This window comes from Dendronephthya gigantea, unplaced genomic scaffold (assembly GCF_004324835.1).
Source record: "Dendronephthya gigantea isolate DGI-Jeju-01 unplaced genomic scaffold, DenGig_1.0 000102F, whole genome shotgun sequence".
Taxonomy (NCBI): Eukaryota; Metazoa; Cnidaria; class Anthozoa; order Malacalcyonacea; family Nephtheidae; genus Dendronephthya; species Dendronephthya gigantea.
The window spans coordinates 219,712-240,084 of NW_021163112.1; positions in this window are offsets into that span (position 1 = coordinate 219,712).

Sequence of the window (20,373 nt, forward strand, 5' to 3'; positions counted from 1 at the left end):
TTTGCATCGCTGATCTGAATTTGAATTAGAAAGGGAATATATTCAAGATAGCAGGTTGAACTAGGTCCTTTCTATAGGCCCCATACAAACAGAAAAATAGAATAATAAACGGCGATAGTTCTCAATTCTCCTTTCCTCGAGTGATAATCCATATTTTGGCTTTATTGAATCATAAAACTTAGTTACTATGGTCGGTTCATGTTCATATGATGTTACCGACCCCACTATATATATTTTAACTATTTATTTATCGGCGTCTACTGGAAATTTGCCGATAAACAAATAAAATCGTGCACAACTACTAAAACTGTTTCGTTCAAGCGACCATTATCTTTATTGACCATAACAAAAAAGATCGCGGATGTACATTTTACCATGCATTGCGGCCGGAAATCGTTTAAAAAAGCGAACTGACGTCTTTTAAAGGACAGGCATAAAACAGGAAGCTATTTTCTTCGCTCTGTTAAAATTTCACGTCATTAGGAGTTTTTCTTGCCAACTTTTTTTAGTCAATCATTCTTAATGCCCGCAATACATTCTGGTAAAATGTACATGCCGCGCCATCTTTTTCCTTACGGTCAATTACACACGATTTATTGCAATATTTTAATACATCAAAAACCTTGACACGGTTCACGGCAATTCCGACTAATCCATTTAGTTGCTCGAATTTATCGTAATTACAGCATGTTCGGTGAGTTTTGGTCTATTTAACGTAGTCTATAAGATGACATCATTGTCGAAGGTGTATTTTGGTTTGATTACATCTTTGGTAAGCGTAGGTACAATACATTATCGTTGCGTGTATCCACCACAGCCATTACACCATTATTATGACTAAGAGGAAAATATTTATAGATCCATGTTTTTATTCCCGAACTGATGGCGAAATTATTAAGACTTTTACCAGTTTTTGAAAAACATTCCACAAATGTCTTCGAAGAATCATCAGAAAAAAAAACATAGTTATTTGTAACATGGTCAAACGTTATAGAACTAATGGCGAGTGCAAAGCTACCAGGGAGCAATTCAACTGTTCTTTTCAACTCTCCTTCTTGGGAATATGTACAAAGCTGGAAAGATTTGTAAAATTGAGATTTTTCAGCTAAAATTGCGACAGTTAGCTCATCGTCGAAAGGAAAAAAGTTATCAATTTCATGGTCGTAACTTTTGGAAAAAACTCTGACTAATTTTCCGTCCCACGACTCCCAAATATATACTGTGGCGGTGTCTTGCCAATCGGCATCGTCATAGAAGAAAATGATAATCTTCTTGTCTTTTGTCACAGCCATGTCTAATCTTAACTCTCCAAAGCCGTCACGAAGATCATCTAAATGGCGCTGATGAACAATTGTTCCATCTGGACTGTAAACTGATAATGTACCTGATGAACTTAGAACGTACATCATATCTTCATCGTCGATGGTTAAAGCAATACAGTTCCTAACTTTATCATTTGATGGAGAAATATTGAACGGTTTCCATTCGCCTGCTGCTCTGTCAAACTTTACTATATAATCTTTAGTATTAACACCATATATCTCACCTTTGCTGTCTATAGCCAGGCCGTGGTCACACGGCCGACGTTTGGCACTGAATGAAATTTCCCAAGGTACTGATATTTCCATTCTCTCCATTTTTTCGAGACTCTCGTCGTTACAAATCGGATGGAAAACATCGTCCCCATATTTTATCATTGGCCAATCAAAAAGACCCATTCTTCGCTTTGTAAACTTCATGATGAAATCAGCCAAGATCAAATTAATCATTGTTAAAGTTTCCACGATTTCTGCTCGGGAATCTTTCTTAAAAAGAGCCTTTACCCCTCCTTTGATATGCACTGTAAATATTTCTTTAATGGCAGTCATGTTATGTAATTCATTAAGAAAATGCAAGCAGTCACTTACAGCGATTTCCAGATCGTCCAAATTTCCGAGTATTGCACTAGCAATGCGCACTTCCGCTGCATGAATTCTTTCGTTCGTCTTTAATGCATCATTGTGAAACGATAATGTCGCTTCATTTGCAGACGTTGCAAATAATTCTTTCGCAGACTCAAAGCGTTTCTTCGATTCGATCTTAAGTTTCTTGAATACATTGACAAGCGCAACCGCGTCTCCCACACCAGTCAGCGACTTTGACTTGGCTGAACTTTGTCCGTCTTTCAGTAATTCGCTCGACTGTGATTCGTTTCTGCCGTCAAATGAGTCGCCAAAACACATTAGCAGACGTTCAACTCCTTGTTTGAAAAAGCTAACGCTCGCAGAAAGATGCATGCGAGACAAAGCATCGAGTTTAAACTTGACGTCGTCTAGTTCACGAACAATCCAGCCTCTAAATTTCTGGTCTGTGAGACCCCCATCTTGAAGTTTCTCAGCGCCATATGAACGAAGTTTGTTCGTTGCCAAACCAAGGGCAATCTTTAAAACACCTGCGATTGCTTCCAACATTGTATCAAAACGGTGTATCTACTATAAACACAGTGAAATCGAACGATGAGGACCAGAGATTTTGATAATAAAGCCAAAGACAATCTCGTAACCAGCAAGACATTCGCAAGATAGTCAGATGATAGTCACATGATGTTTACATTCCGAATTTTTGAATATAATATATAGGCTAAATCATGGTATGTCAGACATGCAGTTATAAATACCAAAAGTTAATTATCATGTAATTATATATCGTCTGTTGGTTCGGTGAGATTTTGTCTTTATTTACGATGAAATTCGATGACAATCACATGTACAGCACATGATTCAATCAACTTAGTTACCATCAACTGATTAACTGTCGTAAATTTGTCTTTCAGTTGCCGATGCAAGTTAAAAAATTGTCAGAACGGATACTGATGTTTTGGCAAAATGATTGAAATCAAACTACAAAGAATGCGTGGTATATTACCATAACAATGTTATCATCTTTAATATTGTTATTTGACATAGTTTTCTGACCTCATGATACGGGCTATTTTTAGGTTGAACATGATAAATTTGAAGAATTGTTAAGCCGAAGTTTGTCGAATTCAATATTTGTTCTATTATTTAGTTTAAAGAACGAACAACAGCCTAACTTTGTTCGCTCGTTTTTATGTCGTTTCACATTCATGCTCCTTGGGAGGTTCGTGCCTTCGCCATTGGTCAAACAGCGAGAAATTCTACAGTATTGTTTATTTGGCTTTGCTCTGCCGCCAACAAGTTTTTCCGCATTGCTATAATTACTCTTGAGAGTCGAGAACCTTCTGCACAATTATGAAGCCTGAGTCATTTCTAGTTAACGAATTCAGCCAAATAAAAAGTAAATACAGGAACACTTCGTTATTTCTGTATAAAGACTACAAGTTTGCACTGTCTATACTTTCATAATCTTAAAATATCTTCAACTGTTATGTTGGTGTTACATGAAGTATAGAACATTAGATCAGGGGGGTAAGGGAAGCTGGGCGTGAGAAATATATGTAATATATTTATATATTTGGAACGAGAAAATAAAAACAATTTTAAAGATATAACAGATTCCGGCTATAACTTCAGCGAGATGATAGTTCTCAGAATAATATAACAGCACTGCATGGCTTTAATGCTTTGCATAATTTATCTTTATTATTGTAAAATATAATAAACTATTTGTTATTTCTCGGTTTCCTTTCGTTGACAATTCAAGAACTTATTCGACTTGAATATGGCCGGTACTATAATTGCACGGTAAAGCAAATGTGGCAGTAATTCCATTCATATGTCGTATGCATTCGGTTTAGAATTAGGCTTCCTTGTCACTACAAACTATAGTACTTCGTAAAACTTATACTAGAAGTAATCAAAGATTAGCGAGTGGGTTCGGTGATCGCATTTCTCATCGTTAAAACACTGCAAGATAGATTCCTGATTGCTTTGATAAGAATCTTCACTGATATTTCAAACACTTCACAATCAAAATAATCTTTACAATTCCTACAATTTCTTAATGAGACAGGCGAATACAAAAGCCCAATTGCCCGGTCCTAACTCCTAAACAATACCAAAATACGGAAAGCACGCGAAATTAGGACGCCACAAGAAATTCGGCAGGCGAAGCAAACGCAAAAACACGAAAGCGAGGCAAATGCCACACAAAAATCTCAAAACGACATAGCATTCAGCCGTGACGTCACGATTAGGAAGCGTTCTCCTTCGTCGAACGCAATAAATTGTATTCCAATATATATTTTAACTATTTAATTATCTTCTTCTGTAATGTTGCATGGTAACAAACTTTTCATGCATACCTCTTAAAAACAGTCTTGTTCAAGCTGCTATCATCTCAGTAATCACAAACGTAAATCACATGCATAATGCATTATGCTACTAAATTATCAGGGTTCGTCTTACCCAGCGGGTTGAAGTAGGTCCTTTCTATAGGCCCATCACAAACAGAAAAATAGATTATATACATATCAAACTCTTTCCCTATTGAGATGAACATTTGCTCAAACTAGTGTCCAGTTTTTTTCTGTTACAAAATGCGCGCCTTGTAAAACAATATGGTGTCTAGACCAAAGCGCACATTATGCAAACCTCAACGTTTTGTCCACGAATTTGCGGTTCGATGTGGAAAAAATCATTTAAACGGGAGGCGAAAGACAATAACCTCTACGAGGTTGAGATTAAAGAGGTTGATCAAAAAACTAAACGTGTTCGTACGCATTTTAAAGGATACGATTCGCGTTTTGATGAATGGCGACCCTATAGGCTATGGCAAAGATAATATATTTCCCGTTTCTTCAGCATGAAAAGCCTCGTGTTTTGGCCGCCGCTTCAACATAGACGATAGAGTCGATAATATAAACAACAATAAAACCTTTTGATTAAAATTCGCTCTTACACGCGCAGGTATAGCCGATGTGAACGATATTAATGTCCCTTATTCCAGCATATTATATAATATATACACAATATATCAATAAGAAAATCACTGTAGCAGCGTAGGCTATTGCCAACGCTATTTACAGTGTATATTTAGACAGCATTTGTCAGGCTTAAAATTTGTCAAAATATACACAACTGTGGTATTATACAGTACTATATTAAAGCATACAAGGTGAAAATATAAAATTCCCTTGCCTGCTTATCTCGTAAGTAAACGGCGGGCCTCCATTCCGATTGTGTTCACATCACCAACAGCAGAGACTGCATTAATCAATGTGTGAACAACATATGTAAATGCCGACCAATGTCGCAAAATACCTACAGTTCATGGCCATCGGTCCGAAGCTAATTCACGTTGAATATGTACGAAATTCATATCAAAATACGCGCCAAAACATGTAGATTTCAATTCCGAATGTAAGGAAAAGAAATATTGTATAGTGGAAGCAGTACGAGGAGTTTTCCCGCAACTTCCGCTCTAAACGGCGATTTTTGACCAATTTTCTTATATAGCCCGCAACATTCAACCCCCAAAGTCCGACTCCGGGATACGACGAATCTTTACCAAAAACAATAAATAATGTGTGGCATAGGTCTAAATTTGATAATCCGCGTGTAAGTGAAAGATAGCTTCAGTTTCTAAGGCACACGAACAGAAAAAGCGCTTATTTTGGACAAGTTTGTATTGCGCACTGCTGGGGGTATCATCGCTTGTAACGCGATATAGACTATTTGTATAGCGAGAGTTTGATATGATAACTACAATGAAACACGCAATTTGATTGGTTCGTAGGCGTGCGGTATGAGACAATCCTGCACGGAAAGTTTACAATGCCGCTTTGCGTGGGAAATTTGACCGTCGTTTAATTGTAGTTATTTTATAAAGAAAATACTAAATGGTTTTCCGTGCAGGATTGCGTGATACTGCACGGAAAACCATTTAGTATTGCTTTAATAATAAACGGCGATAGTTCTTAATTCTCCTTTCCCCGAGCGATATTCCATATAATCATAAAATTTAGTTACTATACGGTCGGTTCATGTTCATACGATGTTATCGACCCCCCTAGGAACGTTTATTTATCGGCTTCTTCTGTAAAGTTGGCGATAAATCGAGTAAAATCATGCACAACACCCAAAACTGTTTCGTTCTTTATTACACACGATTCATTGCAATTGTAATACATCAACCACCTTGACACGGTTCAATTCCGACTGATCCATTTAGTTGCTCGAATTTATCATAATTACAGCTTGTTCGGTGAGTTTTGGTCTATTTAACGTAGTCTATAAGATGACATCATTGTCGAAGGTGTATTTTGGTTTGATTACATCTTTGGTAAGCGTAGATACAATACTTTATCGTTGCGTATATCCACCACAGCCACTGCACCATTACTATGACTAAAAGGACAATATTCACAAATTTCCATTCTCAAACACGTAGAAAAAATATCAAGACGTTTACCAGTTTTTGAAAAACATTCCACAAATGTCTTCGAAAGATCATTAGAAATAACAACATAGTTATTTGTAACATGGTCAAACGTTATAGAACTAGTGACGAAGTAGTCACTAGGGGACAATTTAACTGTTCTTTTGAACTCTCCTTCTTGGGAATATGTACAAAGCTGGCGAGATTTGTTAAAAAATTTATCAGCTACAGTTGCGACAGTTACCTCATCGTCGAAAGAAAAAAAGTTATCAATTTCATCGTCGTGACTTATGGGAAAACTTCTGACTAATTTTCCGCCCCACGACTCCCAAATATATACTCTGGCGGTTTTTTTCCAATAATCGCCATAGGAGAAAATGATAATCTTCTTGTCTTTCGTCACAGTCATGTGTAATCTAAACTCTCCAAAGCCGTCACGAAGACCATCTAAATGGCGCTGATGAAAAATCGTTCCATCTGGACTGTAAACTGATAATGCACCTGATGAACTTAGAATGTACATCATATCTTCATCGTCGATGGTTAAAGCAATACAGTTCCTAACTTCATTATTTGATGGAGAAATATTAAACGGTTTCCATTCGCCTGCTGCTCTGTCAAACTTTACCATATTACTTATAAAACAAACACCATATATCTCACCTTTGCTGTCTATAGCAAGACAGTAGTTCCACGGCAGACGTTCACGGCATGAAATTTCCCAAGGTACTGATATTTCCATTCTCTTTATTTTTTTGACACTCTCGTTGTTAGAAATCGGATGGAAAACATCGTCCCCACATTTCATTGTTGGCCAATCAAAAAGACCCATTCTTCGCTTAGTAAACGTCGTGATAAAATCAGCCAAGATCAAATTAATCATTGTTAAAGTTTCCACGATTTCTGCTCGGGAATCTTTCTTAAAAAGAGCCTTTACCCCTCCTTTGATATGCACTGTAAATATTTCTTTAATGGCAGTCATGTTATGTAATTCATTAAGAAAATGCAAGCAGTCACTTACAGCGATTTCCAGATCGTCCAAATTTCCGAGTATTGCACTAGCAATGCGCACTTCCGCTGCATGAATTCTTTCGTTCGTCTTCAATGCATCATTGTGAAACGATAATGTCGCTTCTTCTGCAGACTTGACAAATAATCCTTTCGCAGACTCAAAGCGTTCCTTCGATTCGATCTTAAGTTTCCTGAATACATTGACAAGCGCAACCGCGTCTCCCACACTAGTCAGCGACTTTGACTCAGCTGAACTTTGTCCCTCCTTTAGTAATTCGCTCGACTGTGATTCGTTTCCGCCGTCAAATGAGTCGCCAAAACACATTAGCAGACGTTCAACTCCTTGTTTGAAAAAGCTAACGCTCGCAGAAAGATGCATGCGAGACAAAGCATCGAGTTTAAACTTGACGTCATCCAATTCACGAACAATCCAGCCTCTAAATTTCTGGTCGGTGAGACCCCCATCTTGAAGTTTCTCAGCGCCATATGAGCGAAGTTTGTTCGTTACCAAACCAAGGGCAATCTTTAAAACACCTGCGATTGCCTCCGACATTGTATCAAAACGGCGTATCTACTATAAACACAACGGTAAAATCGAAAGATGAGGACCAGAGATTTTGAAAATAAAGTCAAAGACAATCTCGTAACCAAGCAAGACTCATACTAATTCTCCTGACGAAGGCCCTCAGGTCGAAACGTCGAGAAGTGTTTTGTCTATTTTGGCAGTTGTTATAGTGACATTTGATGCTAGATAATATGATGTTTACATTTCGATTTTTTCAATATTATAATATATAGGCAGCGTTTCCACAATGAAATTACAAAACTTCTCGATCTCTTTTTAAAATTTCCTGAAGTTTCCTGCCAATAATCTGATTTTTCGTGCAAAATTTCCAACATTTTAAATGTTTTTTTTCGCTATTAGAACATACTTATTTTTCATTAAAGGCAAAGAAGAACGCTCACAACTACTCACTAGTAATGTGAATGTGTTCTATACAGTTGAGGTAACAAAATAGATTCTGTTATGTTATTGTTACAGGAAGTATAGAACATTAGATCAGGGGGGTAAGAGAAACTGGGCGTGAGAAATATATGTAATATATTTATATATTTCGAACGAAGACAATTTTAAAGATATAACAGATTCCTATAACTTCAGCGAGAAGATAGTTCTCAGAATAATATAACAGCACTGCATGGCTATAATGATCAGTTGCATAATTTATTTCTATTATTGTAAAATATCATAAACTATTCGTTATTTCTCGGTTTCCTCTCGTTGATAATTCAAGAACTTATTTGACTTGAATATGGCCGGTACTATAATTGCACGGTAAAGCAAATGTGGCAGTAATTCCATTCATATGTCGTATGCATTTGGTTTAGGATTAGGCTTCCTTGTCACTACAAACTATAGTACTTCGTAAAACTTATACTAGAAGTAATCAAAGATTAGCAAGTGCGTTCGGTGATCGGATTTCTCATCGTTAAAACACTGCAAGATAGATTCATGATGCTTTGATAAGAATCTTCACTGATATTTCAAACACTTCAAAATCAAAATAATCTTTACAATTCCTACAACTTCTTAAATGAAACAGGCGAATACAAAAGCCCAATTTCCCGGTTCTAACTCCTAAACAATAACAAAATACGGAAAGCACGCGAAATTAGGACGCGACAAGAAATTCGGCAGGCGAAGCAAACGCAAAAACACGAAAGCGAGGCAAATGCCACACAAAAATCTCAAAACGACATAGCCTTCAGCCGTGACGTCACGATTAGGAAGCGTTCTCCTTCGTCGAACGCAATAAATTGTATTCCAATATATATTTTAACTATTTAATTATCTTCTTCTGTAATGTTGCATGGTAACAAACGTTTCATGCATTCCTCTTAAAAACAGTCTTGTTCAAGCTGCTATTATCTCAGTCAATCATAAACGTAAATCACAAGCATAATGCATTATGCCACTAAATTATCAGGGTTCGTCTTACCCAGCGGGTTGAAGTAGGTCCTTTCTATAGGCCAAATACAAACAGAAAAATAGATTATATGATAATTACAATGAAACACGCAATTTGATTGGTTCGTAGGCGTGCAGTATGAGGCAATCCTGCACGGAAGGTTTACAATGCCGCTTTGCGTGGGAAATTTGACCGTCGTTTCATTGTAGTTATTTTATAAAGAAAATACTAAATGGTTTTCCGTGCAGGATTGCGTGATACTGCACGGAAAAATATTTAGTATTGCTTTAATAATAAACGGCGATAGTTCTTAATTCTCATTTCCCCGAGCGATATCCCATATAATCATAAAATTTAGTTACTATATGGTCGGTTCATGTTCATATGATGTTACCGACCCATATCCTGGCTGGTTTGTGTCTATTTCAACGCATTCGATTCGTGCCGGTCTGTTTATTTTTCAACACATTTCTTTGTGACTGTTTCGACTAGTTTTACCTCAGCCATATTTTGGCTAGGAACGTGTTTGGCTGCCATGTCATACACGAACTATAGTACTTCCTAAAACTTGATAAATTGTATTGCAATATAATATATATATATATATATATATATATATATATATATATAAATATATATATATTATATATATATATATTTTATATATATATATATATAATATATATATATATATATATATATATATATATACGAATTATAGTACTTCCTAAAACTTGATAAATTGTACTGGTCAATTACACACGATTCATTGCAATATTCTAATACATTAACCACCTTGACACAGTTCACGACAATTCTGACTGATGCATTTAGTTGCTCGAATATATCGTAATTACAGGTTGTTCGGTGAGTTTTGGTCTATTTAACGTAGTCTATAAGATGACATCATTGTCGAAGGTGTATTTTGGTTTGATTACATCTTTGGTAAGCGTAGGTACAATACTTTATCGTTGGATATATCCACAGCAGCCATTGCTCCATTACTATGACTAAGAGGAAAATATTGATTAAACCATCCGCCATTTTTTGAACTGATGGCGAAATTATTAAGACTTTTACCAGTTTTTGAAAAACATTCCACAATTGTCTTCAAAGAAGCATAAGAAAAAACAACATAGTTATTTGTAACATGGTCAAACGTTATAAAACTAATGGTGGGTCCAAAGTAGTCACCACGGAGCAATTTAACTGTTCTTTTGAACTCTCCTTCTTGGGAATATGTACAAAGCTGGCGAGATTTGTGAACATAAATGTCTTCAGCTACCGGTGAGACAGTTACCTCATCGTCGAAAGGAAAAAAGTTATCAATTTTATGGTCGTGACTTATGCGAAAACTTCTGGCTAGTGTTCCGTCCCACGACTCCCAAATATATACTGCGGCGGTTTTTTGCCAATCATCGTCATAGGAAAAAATGATAATCTTCTTGTCTTTCGTCACAGTCATGAGTAATCTATACTCACTAAAGCCGGCAGGAAAACCATTTAAACGGCGCTGATGAACAATCGTTCCATCTGGACTGTAAACTGATAATGTACCTGATGAACTTAGAATGTACATCATATCTTCATCGTCGATGGTTAAAGCAATACAGTTCCTAACTTCTTCATTTGATGGAGAAATATTAAACGGTTTCCATTCGCCTGCTGCTCTGTCAAACTTTACCATATTGTCTTTATTTTCAGTATAAACACCATATATCTCACCTTTGCTGTCTATAGCAAGACGGTAGTTCCCCGGCAGACGTTCACTAAATGAAATTTCCCAAGGTACTGATATTTCCATTCTCTCCATTTTTTCGAGACTCTCGTCGTTACAAATCGGATTGAAAACATCGTCCCCACATTTTATTGTTGGCCAATCAAAAAGACCCATTCTTCGCTTTGTAAACTTCGTGATAAAATCAGCCAAGATTAAATTAATCATTGTTACAGTTTCCACGATTTCTGCTCGGGAATCTTTCTTAAAAAGAGCCTTTACCCCTCCTTTGATATGCACTGTAAATATTTCTTTAATGGCTGTCATGTTATGTAATTCATTAAGAAAATGTAAGCAGTCACTTACAGCGATTTCCAGATCGTCCAAATTCCCGAGTATTGCGCTGGCAATGCGCACTTCCGCTGCATGAATTCTTTCGTTCGTCTTCAATGCATCATTGTGAAACGATAATGTCGCTTCTTCCGCAGACTTGACAAATAATCCTTTCGCAGACTCAAAGCGTTCCTTCGATTCGATCTTAAGTTTCCTGAATACATTGACAAGCGCAACCGCGTCTCCCACACTAGTCAGCGACTTTGACTTGGCTGAACTTTGTCCGTCTTTCAGTAATTCGCTCGACTGTGATTCCTTTCCGCCGTCAAATGAGTCGCCAAAACACATTAGCAGACGTTCAACTCCTTGTTTGAAAAAGCTAACGCTCGCAGAAAGATGCATGCGAGACAAAGCATCGAGTTTAAACTTGACGTCGTCCATTTCGCGAACAATCCAGTCTCTAAATTTCTGGTCGGTGAAACCCCCATCTTGAAGTTTCTCAGCGCCATAAGTACGAAGTTTGTCCGTTACGAAACCAAGGGCAATCTTTAAAACACCTGCAATTGCTTCCGCCATTGTATCAAAACGGCGTATCTACTATAAACACAAGTGAAATCGAACGATGAGGACCAGAGATTTTGATAATAAAGCCAAAGACAATCTCGTAACCAGCAAGACATTCGCAAGATAGTCAGATGATAGTCACATGATGTTTACATTCCGAATTTTTGAATATAATATATAGGCTAAATCATGGTACGTCATGCAGACAGTTATAAATACCAAAAGTTAATTATCATGTAATTATATATCGTCTGTTTGTTCGGTGAGATTTTGTCTTCATTTACGATCAAATTCGATGACAATCACATGTATAGCACACGATACAATCAACTTGGTTACCATCAACTGATTAATTGTCGTAAATTTTTCTTTTTGCAGGAAAGTTAAAGAAACTAAAAAAAATTGCGTGGTATATTACCATAAGAATGTCATCACCTTTAATATTGTTATTTGGCATAGTTTTCTGACCTCATGATGCGGGCTATTTTTAGGTTGAACATGATAAATTTGAAGAATTGTTAAGCCGAAGTTTGTCGAATTCAATATTTGTTCTAATATTTAATTTAAAGAACGAACAACAGCATAACTTTGTTCGCTCGTTTTTATGTCGTTTCACATTCATGCTCCTTGGGAGGTTCGTGCCTTCGCCATTGGTTAAACAGCGGGAAATTCTACAGTATTGTGTATTTGGCTTTGCTCTGCCGCCAACAAGCTTTTCCGCATTGCTATAATTATTCTCCAGAACCTTCTGCACAATTATGAAGCCTGAATCATTGCTAGTTAACGAATTCTCGCTAAAGTACATACAGAAACACTTCGTTATGTCTGTGTAAAAACTACAAGTTTGCACTGTCTATACTTCCATAATTTTAAAATATCTTCAACTATTCTTGTTTTTATTCAAGAGTATTGAGTCTGACACTATACTATATACACACAACATGTCCGCAAATCAAAAGACTATAAACATACAATTTCTTTTAAGACTATATTTTAGTAATGTGAATGTGTTCTGTACAGTTGAGGTAACAAAATAGATTCTGTTACGTTAGTGTTACATGAAGTATAAAACATTAGATCAGGGGAGTAAGGGAAGCTGGGCGTGAGAAATATATGTAATATATATTTCTACATTTGGAACAAGGAAATAAAGACAATTTTAAAGATATAACAGATTCCTATAACTTCGGGGAGATGATAGTTCTCGGAATAATATAACAGCAATGCATGGCTATAATGCTTTGCATAATTTATTTTTATTATTGTAAAATATCATAAACTATTCGTTATTTCTCCGGTTCCTCTCGTTGATAATTCAAGAACTTATTCGACTTGAATATGGCTGGTACTATAATTGCACGGTAAAGCAAATGTGACAGTAATTCCATTAATATGTCGTATGCATGTGGTTTAGGAATAGGCTTCCTTGTCACTACAAACTATAGTACTTCGTAAAACTTTTACTAGAAGTAATCAAAGATTAGCAAGTGCGTTCGGTGATCGGATTTCTCATCGTTAAAACACTGCAAGATAGATTCCTGATGCTTTAATAAGAATCTTCACTGATATTTCAAACACTTCAAAATCAAAGTAATCTTTACAATTCCTACAACTTCTTAATGAAACAGGCGAATACGAAATCCCAATTGCCCGGTTCTAACTCCTAAACAATAACAAAATACGGAAAGCACGAGAAATTAGGACGCGACAGGAAATTCGGCAGGCGAAGCAAACGCAAAAACACGAAAGCGAGGCAAATGCCACACAAAAAATCTCAAAACGACATAGCATTCAGCCGTGACGTCACGATTAGGAAGCGTTCTCCTTCGTCGAACGCAATAAATTGTATTCCAATATATATTTTAACTATTTAATTATCTTCTTCTGTAATGCTGCATGGTAACAAGCGTTTCATGCATACCTCTTAAAAACAGTCTTGTTCAAGCTGCTATTATCTCAGTAATCATAAACGTAAATCACATGCATAATGCATTATGCTACTAAATTATCAGGGTTCGTATTACCCAGCGGGTTGAAGTAGGTCCTTCTATAGGCCCAATACAAACAGAAAAATAGATTATATAATAACTACAATGAAACACGCAATTTGATTGGTTCGTAGGCGTGCAGTATGAGACAATCCTGCACGGAAAGTTTACAATGCCGGTTTGCGCGGGACTGAATTTGACCGTCGTTACATTGTAGTTATTTTATAAAGAAAATACTAAATGGTTTTCCGTGCAGGATTGCGTGATACTGCACGGAAAACCATTTAGTATTCCTTTAATAATAAACGGCGATAGTTCTTAATTCTCATTTTCCCGAGCGATATCCCATATAATCATAAAATTTAGTTACCATATGGTCGGTTCATGTTCATATGATGTTATCGAGCCCCTAGGAACGTTTATTTATCGGCTTCTTTTGTAAAGTTGGCGATAAATCAAATAAAATCATGCACAACTCCTAAAACTGTTTCGTTCTTTATTACACACGATTCATTGCAATATTCTAATACATCAACCACCTCGACACGGTTCAATTCCGACTAATTCATTTAGTTGCTCGAATTTATCATAATCACAGCTTGTTCGGTGAGTTTTGGTCTATTTAACGTTGTCTAAGATGACATCATTGTCGAAGGTGTATTTTGGTTTGATTACATCCTTGGTAAGCGTAGGTACAATACTTTATCGTTGGTTTTATCAAAAACAGCCATTGCACCATTACTATGACTCATAGGAAAAGATTTAAAGACCGTTCTAAAACATTCTCTTCTCGAACTGATTAAAAAATGATTAAGACGTTTACCAGTTTTTGAAAAACATTCCACAAGTCTCTTCAAAGGAGCCTTAGAATAAACAACATAGTTATTTGTAACATGGTCAAACGTTATAGAGCTAGTGGGGAGTGGAAGGTCACTAATGAACGATGTGGCTGTTCCTTGATTAATTTTCCCTTTTTGGGAATAGGTATAAAGGCGAAATTCGTTACGCTGAAAATTACGTCTAGTTACCGTTGCGACAACTACCTCATCGTCGAAAGGAAAAAAGTTATCAATTTCATCGTCGTGACTTACGGGAAAACGTCTGGCTAATTTTCCGTCCCACGACTCCCAAATATATGCTGTGGCGGTTTTTTTCCAAGAATTGCCATAGGATAAAATGATAATCTTCTTGTCTTTCTTCAAGGTATCTAAATGCGAATATGAGCTGTATTGTTTATGTTCAGAAGCTCTATCTATATTAAAGACTGGCACGTGCGCCGGAGTTAACGCCAGAACAGGCGTCTTATTTATTTTTATTATTGTAAAATATCATAAACTATTCGTTATTTCTCGGTTTCCTCTCGTTGATAATTCAAGAACTTATTCGACATGAATATGGCCGGTACTATAATTGCACGGTAAAGCAAATGTGGCAGTAATTCCATTCATATGTCGTATGCATTTGGTTTAGGATTAGTCTTCCTTGTCACTACAAACTATAGTACTTCGTAAAACTTATACTAGAAGTAATCAAGGATTAGCGAGTGCGTTCGGTGATCGGATTTCTCATCGTTAAAATACTGCAAGATAGATTCCTGATGCTTTGATAAGAATCTTCACTGATATTTCAAACACTTCAAAATCAAAATAATCTTTACAATTCCTACAACTTCTTAATGAAACAGGCGAATACAAAAGCCCAATTGCCCGGTCCTAACTCCTAAACAATAACAAAATACGGAAAGCACGCGAAATTAGGACGCGACAGGAAATTCGGCAGGCGAAGCAAACCCAAAAACACGAAAGCGAGGCAAATGCCACAAAAAAATTTCAAAACGACATAGCATTCAGCCGTGACGTCACGATTAGGAAGCGTTCTCCTTCGTCGAACGCAATAAATTGTATTCCAATATATATTTTAACTATTTAATTATCTTCTTCTGGAATGTTGCATGGTAACAAACTTTTCATGCATACCTCTTAAAAACAGTCTTGTTCAAGCTGCTATTATCTCAGTAATCATAAACGTAAATCACATGTTTAATGCATTATGCCACTAAATTATCAGGGTTCGTCTTACCCAGCGGGTTGAATTAGGTCCTTTCTATAGGCCCAATACAAACAGAAAAATAGATTATATAATAACTACAATGAAACACGCAATTTGATTGGTTCGTAGGCGTCAGTATGAGACAATCCTGCACGGAAAGTTCACAATGCCGCTTTGCGCGGGAAATTTGACCGTCGTTTCATTGTAGTTATTTTATAAAGAAAATACTAAATGGTTTTCCGTGCAGGATAGCGTGATACTGCACGGAAAACCATTTAGTATTGCTTTAATAATAAACGGCGATAGTTCTTAATTCTCATTTCCCCGAGCGATATCCCATATAATCATAAAATTTAATTACTATATGGTCGGTTCATGTTCATATGATGTTATCGACCCCCCTAGGAACGCTTATTTATCGGCTTCTTCTGTAAAGTTGGCGATAAATCAAGTAAAATCATGCTCAACTCCTAAAACTGTTTCGTTCTTTATTACACACGATTCATTGCAATGTTCTAATACATCGACCGCCTTGACACGGCTCAATTCCGACTGATCCATTTAGTTGCTCGAATTTATCGTGATTACAGCTTGTTCGGTGAGTTTTGGTCCATTTATCGTAGTCTATAAGATGACATCATTGTCGAAGGTGTATTTTGGTTTGATTACATCTTTGGTAAGTGTAGATACAATACTTTATCGTTGTATATATCCACCACAGCCATTGCTCCATTACTATGACTAATAGGAAAACATTTATAGTCTTTCCTAAAACATTCTCTTCTCGAACTGATTAAAAAATGATTAAGACGTTTACCAGTTTTTGAAAAACATTCTACAGATGTCTTCAAAGGAGCATTAGAATAAATAACATAGTTATTTGTAACGTGGTCAAACGTTATAGAACTAGTGGGGAATCCTAAGTAGTCACCACTAGAGGACAATTCAACTGTTCTTTTGAGCTTTCCTTCTTGGGAATAGGTATAAAGGTGGCGAGATTCGTAACAAGGCACTTTATCAGCTACAGTTGCGACAGTTACCTCATCGTCGAAAGGAAAAAAGTTATCAATTTTATCGTCGTGACTTATGGGAAAACGTCTGACAAATTTTTTTTCCAAAAACTTCCAAATATATACTGTGGTGGTGTTTTGCCGATCGCCATCGGAGAGAATGATAATCTTCTTGTCTTTCGTCACACTCATGTGTAATCTAGACCTGTCAAAGCCGTCACGAAGACGATCTAAACCGCCCGGATGATAAATCTTTCGATTTGGACTGTAAACTGATAATGCACCTGCTGAACTTAGAATGTACATCATATCATCATCGTCGATGGTTAAAGCAATACAATCCATAAATTCATCTTTACAAAGAGAAGTATTAAACGGTTTCCATTCGCCTGCTGCTCTGTCAAACTTTACGATATCATCACTACTTGTAGTATCAACACCATATATCTCACCTTTGCTGTCTATAGCAAAACGGTAAATCCGCGGCAGAGTTTCACTGTATGAAATTTCCCAAGGTACTGATATTTCCATTCTCTCCATTTTTTCGACACTCTTGTCGTTACAAATAGGATGGAAAACATCGTCCCCACATTTTATTGTTGGCCAATCAAAAAGACCCATTCTTCGCTTTGTAAACTTCGTGATAAAATCAACCAAGATCAAATTAATCATTGTTAAAGTTTCTACGATTTCTGCTCGGGAATCTTTCTTAAAAAGAGCCTTTACCCCTCCTTTGATATGCACTGTAAATATTTCTTTAATGGCTGTCATGTTATGTAATTCATTAAGAAAATGCAAGCAGTCACTTCCAGCGATTTCCAGATCGTCCAAATTTCCGAGTATTGCACTAGCAATGCGCACTTCCGCTGCATGAATTCTTTCGTTCGTCTTCAATGCATCATTGTGAAACGATAATCTCGCTCCTGTTGCAGACTCGACAAATAATCCTTTCGCAGACTCAAAGCGTTTCTTCGATTCGATCTTAAGTTTCCTGAATACATTGACAAGCGCAACCGCGTCTCCCACACTAGTCAGCGACTTTGACTCGGCTGAACTTTTTCCGTCTTTCAGTAATTCGCTCGACTGTGATTCGTTTCCGCTGTCAAATGAGTCTTCAAAACACATCAGCAGATGTTTAACTCCTTGTTCGAAAGCGCTAACGCTCGCAGAAAGATGCATGCGAGACAAAGCATCGAGTTTAAACTTGACGTCGTCTAATTCACGAACAATCCAGCCTCTAAATTTCTGGTCGGTGAGACCCCCATCTTGAAGTTTGTCGGCGCCATAAGTACGAACTTTGTCCGATACGAAACCAAGGGCAATCTTTAAAACAACTGCGATTGCTTCCGCCATTGTATCAAAACGGGGTATCTACTATAAACACAAGTGAAATCGAACGATTAGGACCAGAGATTTTGATGATAAAGCCAAAGACAACCTCGTAACCAGCAAGACATTCGCAAGATAGTCACATAATGTTTACATTCCGAAGTTTTGAATATAATATAGAGGCTAAATCATGGTACGTCAGACAGTTATAAATACCAAAAGTTAATTATCATGTAATTATATATCGTCTGTTGGTTCGGTGAGATTTTGTCTTCATTTACGATCAAATTCGATGACAATCACATGTATAGCACATGATACAATCAACTTGGTTACCATCAACTGATTAATTGTCGTAAATTTGTCTTTTTGCAGGAAAGTTAAAGAAACTAAAAAAATTGCGTGGTATATTACCATAAGAATGTCATCACCTTTAATATTGTTATTTGGCATAGTTTTCTGACCTCATGATGCGGGCTATTTTTAGGTTGAACATGATATATTTGAAGAATTGTTAAGCCGAAGTTTGTCTAATTCAATATTTGTTCTATTATTTATTTTAAAGAACGAACAACAGCATAACTTTGTTCGCTCGTTTTTATGTCGTTTCACATTCATGCTCCTTGGAAGGTTCGTGCCTTCGCCATTGGTCAAACAGCGGGAAATTCTACAGTATTGTTTATTTGGCTTTGCTCTGCCGCCGACAAGTGTTTCCGCATTGCCATAATTACTCTCGAGAACCTTCTGCACAATTATGAAGCGGGCTTAGCCTGAACTTTTCTAGTTAACGAATTCTCGCTAAAGTACATACAGAAACACTTCGTTATGTCTGTGTAAAGACTACAAGTTTGCACTGTCTATACTTTCATAATTTTAAAATATCTTCGACTATTCCTCATTTTATTTAGGAGTATCGAGTCGGCTTCAATATCACCGATGACACTATACTATATACACACAACATGTCTGCATGTCAAAAGACTATAAACATACAATTTCTCACAATATTTTAGTAATGTGAATGTATTCTATACAGTTGAGGTAACAAAATAGATTCTGTTATGTTGGTGTTACATGAAGTATAAAACATTAGATCAGGGGGGTAAGGGAAGCTGGGCGTGAGAAATATATGTCATATATTTATATATTTGGAACGAGGAAATAAAGACAATTTTAAAGATATAACAGATTCCTATAACTTCAGCGAGATGATAGTTCTCAGAATAATATAACAGCACTGCATGGCTTTAATGCTTTGCATAATGTATTTTTATTATTGTAAAATATCATAAACTATTCGTTATTTCTCGGTTTTCTCTCGTTGATAATTCAAGAACTTATTCGACTTGAATATGGCGGTACTATAATTGCACGGTAAAGCAAATGTGGCAGTATTTCCATTCATATGTCGTATGCATGTGGTTTAGGATTAGGCTTCCTTGTCACTACAAACTATAGTACTTCGTAATACTTATACTAGAAGTAATCAAAGATTAGCAAGTGCGTTCGGTGATCGGATTTCTCATCGTTAAAACACTGCAAGATAGATTCCTGATTGCTTTGATAAGAATCTTCACTGATATTTCAAACACTTCAAAATCAAAATAATCTTTACAATTCCTACAACTTCTTAATGAAACAGGCGAATACAAAAGCCCAATTTCCCGGTTCTAACTCCTAAACAATAAACAAAAACGGAAAGCACGCGAGATTAGGACGCGACAAGAAATTCGGCAGGCGAAGCAAACGCAAAAACACGAAAGCGAGGCAAGTGCCACACAAAAATCTCAAAACGACATAGCATTCATAGCATTAGAAGCGTTCTCCTTCGTCGAACGCAATAAATTGTATTCTAATATATTTTAACTATTTAATTATCTTCTTCTGTAATGTTGCATGGTAACAAACTTTTCATGCACACCTCTTAAAAACAGTCTTGTTCAAGCTGCTATTATCTCAGTAATCATAAACGTAAATCACATGCATAATCCATTATGCTACTAAAATATCAGGGTTCGTTTTACCCAGCGGGTTGAATTAGGTCCTTTCTATAGGCCCAATAT